Below are 18,353 nucleotides of genomic sequence, written 5' to 3'. Positions count from 1 at the left end.
TCAGCGTTTGAAGATGATATTGCAATATTTTTCAATGTTGTTTTTATATTATTTTATTTTAAGATATTGCAATTTTTTCAATGTTGTTTTTATATTATTTTATTCTGAATAGTTATTTTTAAATCTTTGTAACTTTAATGGTAAAATCTTCGTAACTTTAATGGTAAAATCTTCAAAATGTTAAGCTCGAATCTGGATATATTCACATTACTATTCTCTCGTGCTCCTTTTTCTTAGCTACGAATGTTTTAAAATAGAAAAAAAAAGGTTTTAATTTAGTTTTAAACTAAAATAATGCATTCGTTTAACGAGAATCAGTTTTAATGTTAATAATAACGATTTATTTGTATCGACTTTGCCTCATTAATAAATGTTACTGTGATAATTATCAGCTTATGTGTTCAGAGAAGTGCAGTAGATTATTAAATGATAATTTCATTTTATTCTGTAGCTTGATAGCAATTTTAATTAAAATAAAATTCAATTTTCCATTATTTAATTATCTGTGTAAATTAAAAATATATAAAATATGTTTTTAGTATTTATTACTTTAATTACATGCATGTGTAATACATAACAAATTATATCAAATTAATTTTATATCATATGTTTTTAATTTAAAAATAAAAAAAAAAAATATTTTGGTTTTTTTGAAAACTTTTTTTTATCTATTTTTGCATACTTTTTATAATACAAATTAAAACACGAAAACTTATAATATATATAACTTATAATATAAACTTATAACCTTCCTGAATTGATCTTTTTGTGTAACGCTTTCCAAAACTTTAAAAATGTTATTTTTTAATTACGTTGAGAAGTTAAAATTCTTGAAAAACTGTCAAATGAAGTTACACATTAGACTAAACTACCTAAATAAGGAACTTTCTTCATCAGAAAAACACGTAAAACTCATTCACCTCTCCTTGCTTTTCCGCAATCTCTCTTCCGTTTCATTATAACATTAGGAATAAATAAATACTTATGCCTAAAATTTGTCGGTTTCCAACTCTGATTCGCACGCTGGTCATTATAAAATGCATTTTGCTGTTAGGAGTATTATTTGAAAAGAGGAGAGCGCCGGGGAAACTATTTCAATAAGCTTCTTCTTTCACCGCCATGTTGCAATTTTCGTCTTTGGCTCAGAAATTACTTTTCATTTTCGAGAAAAATGTGCTTCGTCGATGGATATAGAAATCGTTTCTGGCAGGATGCCAGTTTGGGTGTTCGCCAGTTAATAGGTAATTCGTGATGGCATGGTCTTGTCAAAACAGAACTCCTGGCATTTTTCGGCCTCGACGCAAAATAAGAATTGCTCGTTTTCCTGTTTAATCAGAACTGTGAAAAGAGCTGAATGTGTGACACACTGCAAAATACGTCGTAGAACCTGTCGACTATGTAAATTGTAACGATATTTAATGACGAGGCATTACTTCATACTTGCATATCTTTGTATTATTTCATTTAAAGACATTTTCATATTAAATATCGTCATTGATTGTAGAACATCATGAGGACAGAAACTTAACTTAGCCCGAATTTTCACGTTTTATTCCGCGGTTTTTACGGAATTTTTTATGATAGCATGAATACCGCTGCGGATTTTGAAGAAATATGGAATTTTCAGCTTTCCAAATTTAGTTTTTAATTTTAATTCTATGCTAAATTGATTTTTAACTTTAAGTAAATTGATTGCTTTTTTTCACTGCAGTTTAAACTTTTCCATTTAGCCTACGTTTTGCTAAATTACTGGATTATGAGAAATATGCTTTACCCTAAATTTCATAGAATTTTCTTTCGTTGTTTGCCAACGTCCAGAAACAATGTTTTATGCCGAAAGATTTTTTATGAATCGCTTGATGAATAAAATCTCTCTATGCAACACAGCATATTCCAATTAAACAAAAAAAATAGTCCAATTAAATGTTAGTGATGCTCAATAAATACATTTTTAAAATTACGGTCTTGTTGGCAGGGTGACAGAAGTTATGATTCATTTTCAGTGATACGTGATCTTTGCGATATAGTGGTGCTTGAAATTGTCTATACGAACGTTCTCTTGAGAGGTTGATGGCTGAGGAAGTAACCACCTTCCCTAGTATCCGAGGATAGAAGACCCTCCTATATTGTCCCCGAGATATTCTTCAAAATTAGGATGGAGGTACCCCCTTCTCGGGTGTAATTCGTCTCCCCCTGTGATGAAGCCTAGCCAGCGTTTTGGGTGACCCCTGTGACCAATGGTTCGGGCACTTCTTTGCAAATGCTCAGGTAACAAACTGTCCTGACTTTGGAGGGGATACTGGTTTATTAATGCAAATTTTGGTTTAAAATATGTACTTTGTTAGTTATAGTTTAGTTAATCATTATTTACTTGTGTTATTGTTCCGTTTTCGATGACCTTCCGCCCTTTATACCAATAGTTAATGTAAATACAGAACCGCGGAATTATTAGTTACCCAGATCGCGAGTATTCAATGCTTAACTGGCGGCCGTCTGGACATGATTAGCATCAAAATTTCTTTAAATCTGCTTTATTATTATTATGGGCATTAGTTATGCACCTAAATATATATATATGTAAGATAAAAATGTATGAATCAGAATTATAATATAACTATAAACATTAATTCTTCCTCTCTATTCTAAAATCGTAATAACTTATCTGCATTGCGTCATTCAAATTAATCATGCGATCTTACGTAACCGTTAATACCAGATGCCTCTTGACGACCAATCACCGAATTGTAAACCAAAACCTTTCTCTTCGCGTGCTTCCATCTTTCATAACTACGCACTTCAGCTTTTGCTCTCTACTTTGCTAAGATGTAATTTCTCTGACTTGCTTTCTATCTCAGCAATATCAAAAATGTAAATCTTCTGTGGAAAGGCACGACTAGAGTACCAAGTGATTGTGGCCACAAATATCAATTGGAAATAAAAATGGAATTAAAACTGCCTCGACTGCCAAGTTCTTTAAATACTACACAATCAAAATTCTTCTTCAATATGGATCTAAGCAAACATCGACACTGCTCCGGGTTTTCCTTGCGCTTTTAATATTACATATATTAATAAATTTTGTTTGAAAAAGATTGTAGAATACAATTTCTGTTAAGCGTCTACATACAGATCTTTTTATCCCAGTTTAATAAATGTATGAAGATAAGATCGTGTTTAAATTGCAACAGCTCTGCTCACTTAACAGACTTGCATCATCCAGTTTCGTGATTACATTTTCAGATCGCTGCCCTTTTAGAGATAGGTGAGACGGTTTATATAGCCTGATCCCTGAAGACATTAAAACAGTGTGATTATTATTAAAGTTTTACTTTTAAAACGCTGTAAATACATTAAAACAGAGCAATTATTATTAAAGTTTCACTTTTAAAAAACTGTAAAAAAAGAACCACTGGTCAGAATATTCTAAAATTTGACTTGAATGCACATGAGGCAATAGGAATTGGTATGGCAATAAAGAAATAAATAGTTCAAAATTTTCAATGTATTGCGCTGTATAGTTGTCATAATATGCTAAATAAAGAATGTGACATTAGAACCCCACATCAGACTTAATAAAAACTCAGATTATGTGTAGTTACCAAAATTCTGCATCTGAGAAACTTTTAATGACTCTTTCAATATAGGATCGGGATCTGTTTGTAAAGCTTTATTTTACAAGAATGATGACTATGCTTCAACTGCCCTGTAAAAGTTCGGACATTGATGGGTATAAGATGCGGCTCTGTTTTGATGTCATTCAAGGGGCTGCTGAAGATGATTGGTAAACTCGAGACTCTTTTATTTGACAGTATATATCAAAGAGAGAGGAAAGCAACTCCCTCCACGTCATAAGGTATTTCTCCCGCCTTCTTAGCATGCCTTTATGGTGTAATGGTCAGCACAATCGACGCGTATTCGAGAGGTCCGAGGTTCGAGTCCCGGCGAGGGCATTGCTCATTTTTCAGGACTCCTGCTTCGAAAAAACCTAGTGTCTCTACAAGTCAATAACTGTAAATTTCAAGCTAAGTTGCCCAAAGTGTTAAAAGTTAATGTCGATAAATAATCACATCTTCAATATGTGAATTACTGCTTTAATAATTGTGTGCATCTCCAAATCAGATGATGGTGGTTCAGTGAATTTACTAATTTTAACACTTTTACATTTTAAACAATATTTTAATTACTATATACAGAGCGTATTCTTAGGCCGCCGCCTTCAACATGAACAAACTTTATTCTCTCACAACTAAGCGAGCAACAGCGACCTCTAGCCTTTTTCTTCAAATTACACAACACTCCCCACCTGAACTCGGTGGAGAGTTCATCTTTCAATAATATATTCTAGAATATTCAATTAATATTTCGACAATAAATCCTGGAGAAATGGTTAAATATAACAAACATGCATACATAATTATAAGCACATAAAATTTTACAAAACATTAAATGATACCTATCAGCAAGGTCAGGAGAATCAAACCTAAAAATACAAAATACAAACATTAGTTAAGTTCCATATTATATAACAATTGTATAGGCCTTTTAAAGGTACCAGTAGGTGTTTTAATTATGCAAGATCTTATTTTACCATCTCTGCCTGGCATTAATTCCAAAATTTTACCTATTGTCCAAAGATTTCTGGGATGTTTGTCGTCATGAATCAAGACAATATCGTTGATTTTAAACTGAGATGCGTTAGAGTGTGGAGGACAAATATTGGCAGATCTCAGATTAAAAAGATATTCTGATCTCCAACGCTTCCAAAAATAATTTAAAATATCTTGATGGTATTTATATCGTTTAATAATTGAATTTCTTGACCCAATCAAATTATTTGATGTTATTTTATTAGCAGGCAGAGATAGCAATCGTCTACCAACCAGAAAATGAGAGGGTGTTAGTGGAGAAGGTTTATTGGGATCGGTAAACACGTAGGTAATTGGTCTACAATTAATCATTGCCTCGATTTCAATGAGCACTGTTTCAAGCTCTTTCACAGTAAGGGATGATCGACCAATAATTTTTCGCAAGCTGGATTTTATGGTTCGTACCATACGCTCCCAAAACCCTCCCCACCATGGACCCCTCTCAATAATAAATTTCCAATTCTTTATCAGCTAATTTTTAATTCTTTATCAGCTCTTTTAAAAGTCTTGGCATTATCGGAATACACAGTGGTACACAGTCCTCGGCGAGCTAAAAATCTTCGGAAAGCTAGCAAAAAACTTTCAGTGCTGAGATCAGTTACTATCTCTATATGTAAGGCACGAGTGACCGCACACGTTAACAACAGCATGTAAACTTTACCTTGCCTGTCTTTCGTAAAAAATGGACCGGCGAAGTCCAACCCGGTCACAGCAAATGGAGGCGCCTCTTGGATTCTGTCTGGAGGAAGTGGAGCGATATCCTGTACCCCGGACGAGCACTATATCGTTTGCATATCACACATTTGCTGATGATAGTCTTAACACGCTGTCTTCCCTTAATGATCCAATATTTGTTTCTGATCTGAGTTAGTGTCGAATTAACTCCAGCATGGAATACCCTTTCATGCGAGTCCGTGATGATCAACTCGGTAAACTTGCATTTTGAGGGTAATAGAATAGGATGTTTTAAATTCTCGTGACAGTCTGCAAATTGAATGCGACCTTTCAACCGAAGAATTCCCTCCTCATCAAGCCTTGAATTAAGGGAGTAGATGGAAGAATCGAGAATTGATTTTTTATTTGATAACTTAATTATTTCCGCTTGATACGATTCTCGTTGCGTAATTTTTACCCAATAATGTTCAGCTGCTTTAATCTCAAAAGCACTTAAAGGTCCATTCTCTGTGGACCTTTTCCGAAGCCTCCCAATAAATCTAAATACATAGGCAGTAATTCGAAGTAATTTTCCTAAAGAACTGAATTTTTCTATATGCAAAATTGGGGATTCATTGTTAATTACAGGTGCAGTCAAAATAATACTTTTTCTTAACTCCAACGATTCTGAATTTGGTTTTAATTTCTTTTATTTTGGAAAGTTTTCAATAGGAAAACGTAACCAGTGTGGCCCATGCCACCACAAATCATTCTTAATTAGTGACTGAGCACTAATTCCTCGAGTTAGTAAATCGGAAGGATTTTGTTTCCCTTCGCAATGGTTCCACAATTTTTTGTTGCATATACTCTGTATTTCTGTAACACGATTGGCGATAAATGGTTTCCAATTATTTGGCGAACCTTTAATCCAAGTAATGGCGATTTCGGAATCACTCCAAAAATAAACATCCTCAATTAAATCACCAAACAATTTTTTCAAATATTTATACATTCGAGCAGCCATGAGTGCTCCCATTAACGCTAAACGAGGAAGCGTGATTGCTCTTAAAGGTGCAACTCTGCATTTCGACATGATAAAGGAAGTTTTAATTTTAGGATCACTCGTACAATATCTGAAATATGAGATGGCCCCATATGCTTTAGGACTAGCGTCCGAAAATAGGTGAAGGCTTATATTCATTGGATCGTCATCAAAGAAATTTCTCTGTATCGATATTTCAGTTAAATCATTAAGTTCCTCCCGCCAAATGTTGAACTTGTCCTTAATCTCTGCAGGAAGGACCTCATCCCAGTCAGAACCGGAACACCAGATTTCTTGCATTATAATTTTTGCCCGAATAACAAAGGGTGCAATAAATCCAAATGGATCGTATATTTGGGCGATGCTTTGCAAAAGTTTCCTTTTTGTAGCAAAATCGTTTCCAGTAGAAAAGTCAATTAAATTTTTTAAATTTAACTTTATATTGTCTTCAATGGAATTCCAAATCATGCCTAAGAAATTCGATTCACTAGTTAATTTGTTATCTGATTCCTTAATCCCATTTGAGACCCATAAATCGTTTAATGCTTTAGAATTAGTTCTTTATTTTCTGAAATTCATCCCAGCATCCTTAAATATATTAACCGCATCTACAGATAACAGATATGCATCTTCAACCGTTCCTGCTACAAAATATAGGTCATCGACATAGACAGAAGAATTTAACATTTGGAAACTGTCCGGCATTTTATCTTTATATTTGCGAATGTGATATTTTATAGTGGCGGCCGAAATGAAAGGAGATATAGTCAAACCGAAAGCTACGCGACACATTTGCATAATCTTAAAGGAGTCATTATTTTAATTAAACCAAAGAAATTTTAGAAATTTTCTATCACCTTCAGCAATTCCTATCATCAAAAAGGCTTTTTCAACGTCTCCACAAAACGCTATCTTAAACTTACGAAAATTTAACATAATGTCTAGTATATTTGGATTTAGATTAGGTCCCGATTCAAGGCAGTCATTTAACGAATTCGTGTCCTCTGTCCTTGAGCTAGCATCGTACACAATTCTTACCTTAGTAGTTTCACTAGGTCGTATCACTGCTCGGTGCGGCATAAAATATCCCAAATTTGTATCATTATTTGGACATTCCTCCACAATTCCTTCTAATATCTGGTTCTCAATTATATTTTTATATTCCCGAAAAATCTCCGGAGTTTTACTTAGTTTATTGTGAAGGTTTGCGAATCGTTTCTTAGCTACCTCAAAATTATTTCCTAAATTATTCGGACTGTATTTCCAGATTAAATTTGCCTCATATCTTCCGTTTTTAAACTACAAATTTCTTTCAAACTGGTCTACTATTTCGCAGTCAATATCGGAATAATCATCAGAATTATTAATTCCCATATGTTCTAATTCCCAAAAACCTTTTAAATCTTTCAACACAACAGTGTTTGTCATTACCGCTAAATTTTCAGAACAATTTTTGTTTGTTTTATTTTTCTCGATTCCTGCGGCAACCCAACCAAACACAGAACTGACTGCGTACAACCCTTCAGATATTTTAATTCTTTCAGAATAAACTACATTCCAGAATTCATCCCCCCCAATTAATATCTCATCATCTATGTTATTTTTTCTTGCGCAATCGGCGATCTGCAACCCCATATGCTCCATGAAGTCTGCAATTTGTTTACTTGGCACACTGATGGACGCCGAGGAAATAACATCCGAGATCAAACATTCAATTTTTATTTTATTATTTTGTTTCCAATTCTGAATTTCGATTTCAACGACCGGATAGGAATGATTCATTGCCTTCGTCGCACCAAATGAATAAACAGAAAGTCTTTCATAACGGATTGGAGTAAGTTTTAAATGGTCGGCCAATTTTTTCGTTATAAAGGATCTGTGACTGCCTTGATCAAGAATTAATCTAGTTAATTTTGATTTATACTTAGAACAAGCATAAACTGTACAAGTTTGTAATAATATTTCCCTGGCATTACAGTCATTATTATTATCACCTTGAGGAGCAGAAGCAATCAATTTTAAGTTTTGAACTTTATTTCTTTCCTCAGAATTCAAAGTCAGAGATTCAGTTTCATTTTTGGAATAACCTTGTTCCAACTTTTTGTTTACAAGGGATTTATTAGTACAAATCGATTCATTGTGATGCATACCGCCACATTTATTACATTTAGTTTTATTTCTGCACCTTTCTGATGTATGGAATTTTTTAAAACAAGAAAAGCAGCGGTTTTCGGATCTTAGTTTCTTTAATTTATCAGAAACATTCACTTCGCATTTAAATGACTCGTGCAAATTATCACAAAAGATGCATTTTCGGTTAACTGCAGTATGAAATGCAGCCGTGGGTGTATTTTTTACATATTTTCTAGTTTCATATTTTGATTGATCGACTCGCGGAGGCACAGGATTTTTCCTTCCGCTTAGTACTAGATTTGAAACTTCCCTGCATTCTATTTCCGTTTTAATAAATTGTGTTAATTCCGAAACTTCAACTTTATCTTTCGATCGTCTTTGCCGATTAAATTCCAAAACTAAATCGTCAGGAATTAATTTTAATAATATTGGAATTAATAAATGTCCATATGAACCAGAAGTTACTTCTAAAGTTTCCAAATTACGAATCGAAACTTCTAATTCGTCATATAATTTACGTAAAGCCTTTACGTTAGCAGATTTTTAACGGCTTCTAAATTGAGAATTTTATTCATGAATGAATTAATGATCAGGTCTTTTCGACCATATCTGTCCTTTAGTAATGCTACACAACTATCATAATTACTTTCTGTTAACTCAAAGCCTGACACAACATTCGAAGCTTGTCCCGTTAAGAATGTTTTTAAGTATACAAATTTTTGTATTTTTGAAAGCGTTTCGTTTTTATGTATCGAATTTTCGAAACTATTCCAAAATTCATTCCATTGTTTGGGGTCTCCCCAAAATTTATCAATCATTAATTTTGGTAATTTCAGGGTACTACTCCCACTAGAACTGGAACTTACATGCAAAATTCCATTACCACTAGACTGGTTTAAATCAGAACTTTGGGGATTCCTCGCTGGCGGTACTGCGGTAACCGTACCTAGGAACTGCTTTATTTGACTACAAGCAATTATACATTTGTCATTGTATTCTTCGCTTATACTACAATCTTCTTCAATTAAGCTAACATCAATTAACTCTTGTATTTCATCATCAAGCATTCTCAAATTATTTTTCTTTTCGGTTAATAATTCAAACAATTCCCGTAATTCTTTAATCGAATTTTCCTCTCCTTCAATTTTTAATTTATCTTCAATCACTTTAATTAACCTAGTAACAGACGATCTCAATGTGGAACGTTTACGTTTCAATCTATCTAACTTCTCTTCCATTTTATTTAATTTAAATACACCCACGACAGCAATAATAAATACTTACTAATGTACTACAAATAATCACTAAATAATTAATTTAAGATTTCCCTACCTTTATTTGGAATTCCATTGTCACTTGAATATGAAATATCCATTGAAATCGAAACACTTGGATCGAACACCTAAAATCTTCACAAAGCCTTAATTCCTTACGCCGATGCACCATTTAATAATTATGTGCATCTCCAAATCAGATGATGGTGGTTCAGTGAGTTTACTAATTTTAACACTTTTACATTTTAAACAATATTTTAATTACTATATACAGAGCGTATTCTTAGGCCGCCGCCTTCAACATGAACAAACTTTATTCTCTCACAACTAAGCGAGCAACAGCGCCCTCTAGCCTTTTTCTTCAAATTACACAACAACTGCTTTTGTTGTATTAAAACTATTATTATTAAGAGTAGACAGGAAACGTTTGCTGAAATTTAAATTGTGTTTGTGTAAGTTAACTGGAGTGAAGAAGTGGTGAGGAATATAACTCAGCAATATTTAAAGAAGTAACTTTTAGTCAATATAAGTGAATATAAAAAAAAACTGAAGACATCTGAGAAGCAGAATTGAAGGCAATAGAATTACAAGGATACTTTGCTCAGAGAGTCACACCATATTTAGCAAGTCCGCTTTCCAGGCAGCCATTTCTAGCAGGACAAATATATGGCCTTTAAAAATAAAGATATGTTTCATGCGCTGGTTGGCACATCTTGAGGCAAATATATATGAAAGATACTTACGCATTAACGCAACCTACTTGGTGCAATTTGGGGATTACTTACAGATGAAAAAGCAAAAAATACTTGATGGGTAAAAGTTAGTGATTTTTGTGACCTTTTAAAAAGATTTCCGAAATATCAAAATTTATCAACAGTTGGCAAATATTGTCAACAAATGAAAACTCAACATACTTTAGCAATTTAAAGCACAGATTTTAGTTATTAAATATGAATTACGTGATGCATTTGAAACCGAACATTTACATTCACTTCCAAATCTTCCTGTAATTTGCTTACGCTATTCGCCCCAAATATACATAGATCTGTTTTCGCTCAAAAACATCAGAGAATTGCAGGGACGCAGCATCTCGCAAACCTCGGCAAGCTCGACTAACTACCAAACGGCAAATTCTCGTTATTCCTTTGAAAGGTTTTTCGGAAAAATTCTGTATTCCTGCAGAAATTTTCCCCGCAGTTTCTTTCATTGCTGGCAAATTCCACAAACATATATTATAAAAATAATTTTATCGTAAACAATATTCGGTAACGTTACTTTATTCCTTTAAAACGTTATTCGTTTGAAAGGTTTTACGGCAAAATTCTGTATTCCTGCAGAAATTTTCCCCGCAGTTTCTTTCATAGCTGGCAAATTCGACAAGCATATATTATAAAAATAATTTTATCGTAAACAATATCACATATCTTTATAAAACCAGTTGGACTTGCAGTCCATATTGAATAATAATAATTGGCATTAAACAAAAAAAAAAAAATGCTTACGATATTGGTCGTTACTTGACTGAAAGGTTGTTATGAGTTTGATTGCCTGAAGAATTATTATGCAGAATTTGACACTTTTTGAAAATTTGGCGACTTCTACTAAGGTGGTTGCAATAATACATAAGTGCCATATGAAATATGGCGTGAGTCGTGTTTTATCACTTTAGACTAGGTTACGTAGATATATAACAGTGTACTTGAGTTGGAGCAGATATCACTGCAAGGTGTACTCCAGATGAAGGTCAGCCTCTGGTGATCATATAGTAGACTCTAAGAACATATTTCGTTTTCAAGCGATTAAAAAATTTAAGTTTTAATACGCGACGAAATCCGTTCGTTTTCGAAATAGGTCAGAAATGCAAGAGCACATTGTAATCAATCGATTGAACATGCAGCAGTTTAACTTCAATGCTAGAAAATTCAGTTATTCGTGAGCTAATAAAAAATCAATCTACACCTCTTAGTAACATATCCGTAACAAGTATTATTTTTAACTTAAGGGTCGTAAAGAAAATTTATTTTTAATATTGCATAACACCTAGATTCCAAAATGCAGAAACAAACGGGGGATCTTTAAAACTGAAATTTTGTTTTCAATCAAGTTCTTATTTTACTCAACATATTGAAATTAATTTTTTCTTCTTTTTTTATATCTATCACGTAAAAAAGCCCTATTTCAATCAAAAACAGTTTCCACAAATTTGTATACATTTCCTTCATGCTTTTTACTTTGTCCGTATTTACATATAAACAATGTTTCATAATAAATAGCTTACAGTAAAATTAATCTAAAAATAAATATATTTTGTACGTTTTATAAAACCACTTGCAGAAAACAATGTATCAAGATTTAAACTCAGGAATAGAAGTAAAACTATTATGCCTGACAAGTTGATGTTATAATTTATAGGCGAAAATTTTGATAAAGCTTAACATCTGATGCATTTATAACGAGATCAAATTATTTGGATATTTGTTTATAAATGACTGAATATCTAAGAGAGGAAAACAAATATTTTCGCTCATAAATATGTAAGGTATAAATGGAAATATTTCTACAATACAATAGTGCGCTATCCTTCTCATTATGAACTTACCTTTCATGTCTAAGACTTAGGTCAAGTCTTTTAGGAAATTCAGAGCATTAACTTTGTCTTTTTTAATATTTCGCTATAGTTGTGCACATTACATGAAAGACACAGTTAAGAATGTTGTGTAAGATTACTCATGTATAGTTTTTGTCTTTGTTGTTATAAGCATCTGAAAGGTAAATTGTACTAATGTAAATTACAGTTACCTATTAAACTAAGTTGTGCACCACACTCATACAGCATGTTCAATTTTTTACAATTAAATACAAGTTAATAATGAATTACTTTTATTCTATTTTCAGAGATTACTTTGCATTTGGAGTTATGAGAAAAAGACATTATATAAAATATATATCTACGTGCCACTGCTAGCAAGAGAAATAAATTTTGGGTGTTTCATATCAAGTAAATGTGATAAATTATACCGCTCTTAAATTAAGGTAAGTTTATTATTATATATCTGTGATGAAACTAGGATTTTAATATGTCATTATAATTGATGATTAAATATATTATATTTTGTTAAGATAAGGTTCTCGCTTTTAAAAATTGTCTAAAATCTGTTTTAACGAGCTCGATAAATACAGGATTGCTTAATTCTAATGTGCAGGGTATCTCAAAACTATGTATATAATCTTCGAGGAAGAGAGAAAATATCAATAAGAATCATATTCGTGTAGGAAAGCAAAACAAGAAATGGATAGGTGATGTTGTATGCCACCGCCATCAGGTTGGAACTCTGGCTTTTTCATTAATGCTTGCGACGTCTTGCGGAAAACGTGCTTCGTTTCATGAATGCTGGGCGTACACTTCATTTATGGATTAGCCGTCGGGAATCGACAACCTGCTGCTAATCCAAGGAAACATTTTTCAACTATTTTTTAAAATGTTTGGAAATCCAGACGAGGTCGGTATTAGCATGCTTCACTGTAAATAGTGAAAAAAATTTGAACAGCTTTTGTCAAACCGTATTTCGTGTTCACCAGTAGTTGTACTCTTATTTTTTGCTTAATAAAGCATTTTATGCTGTTTTTTGCAGTCTATTTTCTTATTTTCTTTGTGTCTTTCTTAGAGTATCCGCGATAGTTTCCAATATGAATATGATTCATATCGGTATTCTGTACTTTTCCACAAAATTTGTAGGTGGAAATTTAAGACTTAATTTAAAAAGATCACAAAAACGATTAATCTACGTATCACAATTGGTGGCACGTATAAGGTGGTGGTGGTGTATTTAATTATCGCAAAGCCCACTAGGGCTATCTGCTTAAGGGGAGGGATGCCATCGTGGAGGACTTTCTAAGGGAAACTGGCTCGTATACACGTTACGCATGGGGAAAACCGCGAAACCACTCATGCAGCCAACCCGTTTGTTGGATTCGAACCTCGGACCGAACTACCAGTGTTCAGCGACTTTACCGCTCGGCCGCTGGTGGGCCTGCACAAACATAAGGACTATTATTTGAAATGTAAAGTGCACAAAATCTACAACTTTGGTTTGTAATAAAGAAATATTAATTTCTCTGGATGAGATGAAATGGATTTTCAAAACATGTAGTACTTATACTTATTTATTCATGTATATACGTGTATGTAGTAAGCTAACTTCATAAGTGAATCATGGTCGGTGAGAAGTCAAATTTCCAAAACAATAGTTGAGTTACTACATTCAGAACTAATATCGTTGTAACACCTAAGTCTATGGAAAAAAAAGATCTGTTTTGCAAGTAAAAAATCTTTAAGTGTGTCTCATGGATAAACATGTCAGTTCATATTTATATAAACACACCAACCACAAATGTCATTGGAGTGCTCATCTGATCTGTTTCAATTTATTCAATCGTCCTAATCGTTTATTTGGGTCTTTTGGAATCTGCAATAGGGCTTATAGTTTTATTAGAAAATGTTTCCTCATTTATACATAAAGTATTTCAACTAACGTCTAAATTTTCCTTATTAGAGTCTGTAAAACAGTTTTTATTTTGGAGTTTGTTTAATACCATAATCACATTTTTAATTATTAAGTATTTGATCCTTCACTCTGGCTCTCTAATCGCTACTGTATTTCATATCTATGAAAAGTTCTTGCTCCTTAAATGATGTAAACTGGAATGTTTACGAATAATGCATTTTGAAAAAGCTATTTTTTGTCATCGCGTGAGTTATTTAGGTGGCAATAATAGTTTCACGCTATGGTATCTGCCATTTTTTACGTACATTTTCTGGCGAAAATGGAGGGTAAGCTTACTTTAATATTACTGCAGTGAATTGTAACATAAAATATTTTCTAAAAACGTTTTAAATATTCATGAAGCATTGAATCTTATATTCACCAGCGAAGCATTAATATCTTCCTAAACTATGTAATTCAAGGGTAAAATCAGTTCTATGGTAATAAAGACTTTTGTCTAGATTCACATTTATAAAATTTAAATGTTGTTTAAAAGTGCTTTTAAGCTACATTTTTTCTAGATTCCATTTCTCTGCTTTAGGTGAAAGTTTACTAAACAAGATTTCACGAAAAGGGAGATAGCTGGAATGTAATCATAATTAAAATATAAAATGTACTTCCAGAAGCGTCAGAGAAGTAATTCTTCTAAAACTCATTCTCTTTTCAGTTATATGATAATCCAGGTACGGCATTCAAAATTTCTGCTTTCGTTGCTACGTGCTTTTACTTATATTTAAGTAAATTTATTACGACTATGAATTCTAATAAAGGTAAATAGGATTAAGAGATATAATGCAATGTAACGATAAAATTGAAAACATGAGTATAAAGAGTTATCAACTTAAATCCGACTCTAAAGTACTACTTGTAGTAACAGATTAATGAAAAGTTCCCGATGCGCAAGACATATACGTGCGACATCAGAATACTTTCATGCATATTTCATTGATTACTTTTCTCATCTATTTCAATGAACGTTTTCGGTGTAAACTAATTTTTGCTTTTGTAGCATCATAAAACTACAGTTTTTGTTAAATTTTCATCCTTAAAAAATAAGTGTAAAGCAATATTGCATGTTATGTGAAAAATAAAAGTCAAATTCTTATTCATCGTCCCTAATTTTACTCATGAAAGCAGGTATACAAAATAGTTTATTTTAGAGTGGTTTAAGTTTTCAATCCATGTGCTATTTAATTTATGATTTACAACGAAAATATCCATTTCGACCGCTCTTGTCTACACTTGGACGATTTTTTGCTTGGCGTCTATACTTACAATGGCACTTTTTTCCAAAATGGATTGAAAAAGTTACCTAAAATGGATTCAAAAGGAATTTTTTCGTGACGCCTCTACGTACATATGTATGTATCTGGTATAAATGCAAAAAACGATTAATCGTAGAACGTTTAAAAATTTTTGCATATGGGTATACCCATCTTAACAGTCCTTATTCGGCCTTTGTTTTCGCAATCGTTGATCAGTCACACACTTTCAATTACTTTTCACTTACAATTTTTACAAGTGTTTTAGAGCAGCGGTCGTCTACCCTTAGGACTTCACGGATCATTACATATATAATTTTATATTTGGCGGACCACTAATATGAATTTAAAAAAAAAAAAAAAAAAAAAAGGTAAAACCTTCTTGTATAGGAAGCTTCACATTTCTTTCCATATCACTGAAAAGGAACTTCACGAAAAGCAAGACCAAATCGGCAAAAGTAAAGCAATGTCAATAAACTGATAGTGTTATGCCTCCAATTTTTAATTATTGTAAACATAATAATCATCGCTTACTCAGCAATGGAGACATCGATCAATAGTTAGACAAACAAAAAAAACGAAAACTTCCAGTGATGCAGCTATAAACAAGAATGCAGATGGTTCTCATAAAAATCCATCAAGCTGCCTATTGACACGAAGAAAAACTGTGTTATTAACGACTACAATAACATATGTTTGTAATTCAAAAGGAGAGAGAATTCCATTTCTCGCTAATATTGATAACAGCAGAATATCCATGGATGCCAACTCTCACTTTCAATTGTCGCTAGATACACCTGCAAAAGTAGCTGAAACGTCGCTAAATTCATAAGAAATTTCGTTAAAAGTAGTAGCTAAAATTTAAAAAAATATATAATCGATATTCCATAATAGGTTTTGTTACTCGTCGTTTTTTAAACTGAATCTTCATAAAAATATAAATAATGTCCCTTTTTCTTCGGACCCGCAAAACGTTATCACAGACCACCAATGGTCCGTGCACCTCTGGTTGTCGATCTCTGTTTTAGATGACGAAAATAGTAATTTTTTAGGGGAGGAAGGTCAAATTTATAAAAAATAATACTATTTGACAAAATAACGAAATCTAACTTTCCATGTCATGCCGAGATTCTAATATAATATATATTTGGGAAAGTTTTCTACTGGTTAAAAAATAATTTTAAGAAGTTTGACTTGAAATTAACCGGAATAGGCAATTTTTGATGTCATTTTCAACTTGTTTTGAGGGATCGATTAATTTAAATTAATTCGAGGAAATATAATTAAAATAAATGCATCAAAAATTGCGTATAATTTAATAGGCAGCGCAAAGAAGTCATGTGGTGTAGACATCAGATTTTGGTGATTTAGTCGCATGGCAGCCTAAAACTCCGAAGAACACAGTTTGAAGACAATTGGTTTAGTGGATAATCAGCTGAAAAGTTGCTTTTTCTTAGTTATCCTTGAGAAAAATACATCTGAGGTTAAATTAGTAAATCCTGGATTCTCTAAAGAATTAAATAAGAGAACGCGTGAAATACATTGATAATGAATTAGGTGGGAAATGCGAATGGGAGAAATGAAAAGTAGAGAATAAATCCAATTTTCAAGTTACACACACACGCACATACTGAGACTTGGCAATAAGAATAAACGAAGTTAAATAATAAAAATAAATCCTTTTAAAAATTAAAAATCTGCAAGGGTTCAAATTTTTATTTTCGTCCAAAAAGGGCTGTTTTAAAGTTCAATATGGTTTATCAGCGAATATCATCAATAGAAATTGCCAAAGTGCAATAGCATTACACTAAGCATTTATACTAATATGCATTTAGACTAACATGGAAACGTTATATATCTTCTATATACTTAAAACGTAAAAAAAATATGTAGTGCAATTCCGTAAATATATTTAATGTTTTTAATTAGAAATACCACGAATTAAATGCATTTTTATTTAAATCTGTCAGATTAAAAGTTTAAAAGTAATATTTTTAAGAACTGCTTTTAAATAGTTAAAATTATACATTTACAATGGATGACGCAAAATCCCGTTTTTAGACTAATAGCCCGTTTGGGCTAAAACTATATTAAACTATATTAAATCCACTTTAAACTAGTTTCGGCTTAATGTAGTTTCACTAGGGCTGAAGTCGAGATGTATAACTAATATTCAGCTGTCTGACAACTCTGGCGGTGATTGGTCGTATGAAAATGCAGCAATGAGAAAAAATTTTGCAACTGGTAACTAAGCATTTAATTTATGTTTTGAAATAGTATGCACTGAGGCAATGTTGGTGATCCTGTGAATGAATCATAAAACGAAAATAAAAATCATTTCAGCGGAGACAGTCAACTAGGAAACACTGATATAATGTACAAAACACAATCCCCTAAAAGTTAAAAATAACTTGGAAAATAAAATTTAAGAATAGGAATAATTTTGTCAATTGAATTTTTTTGCGATGCAAGAATACAATCTTTATCTATAGCTATTCTACCAGTTTTGCAAATATAAAGAAAATCTATTAACCTTAGTAACATTTTTAAAGTGGAATTTTCCCTCAAGGTAATTCAAAGCTGCTCGTACGACTTTTGTGAAGATTAAAGCAATGGAGCATTGCGATCCGTTAGTTCTGCTCTAATTTTGCTACATTTTTATTATTTTTTACTGCTTTTGTTGCCTCATACATCAATATTATCTATATCACAATTGGATACTCTAACCCATGTAGTGGTTACCGCTGTTGCTTACAGTATCTTTCCTCGTTGAAACCTGGAGTAATCTTGTATATTTG

General features: G+C 32.4%; 1 protein-coding gene across 1 annotated transcript in view; it reads left to right on the top strand.

The window, feature by feature from the left end:
• Positions 1-18,353, top strand: part of LOC118188251 (tyrosine-protein phosphatase Lar-like) — a 1,537,039-nt gene that overhangs the window by 345,992 nt on the left and 1,172,694 nt on the right. The window contains exon 3 of the mRNA XM_085815767.1: positions 12,645-12,782. The gene's annotated coding sequence lies outside the window, so the exon portion shown is untranslated. The remainder of the gene's footprint in view (positions 1-12,644; positions 12,783-18,353) is intronic.

The sequence above is a fragment of the Stegodyphus dumicola genome, chromosome 4, assembly GCF_044657685.1.
Source record: "Stegodyphus dumicola isolate Sdum_Otavi_A_Nest chromosome 4, ASM4465768v1".
Lineage (NCBI taxonomy): Eukaryota > Metazoa > Arthropoda > Arachnida > Araneae > Eresidae > Stegodyphus > Stegodyphus dumicola.
The sequence above is the reverse complement of the archived record's forward strand: the minus strand, read 5'-3'. Positions and strand labels throughout refer to the sequence as shown.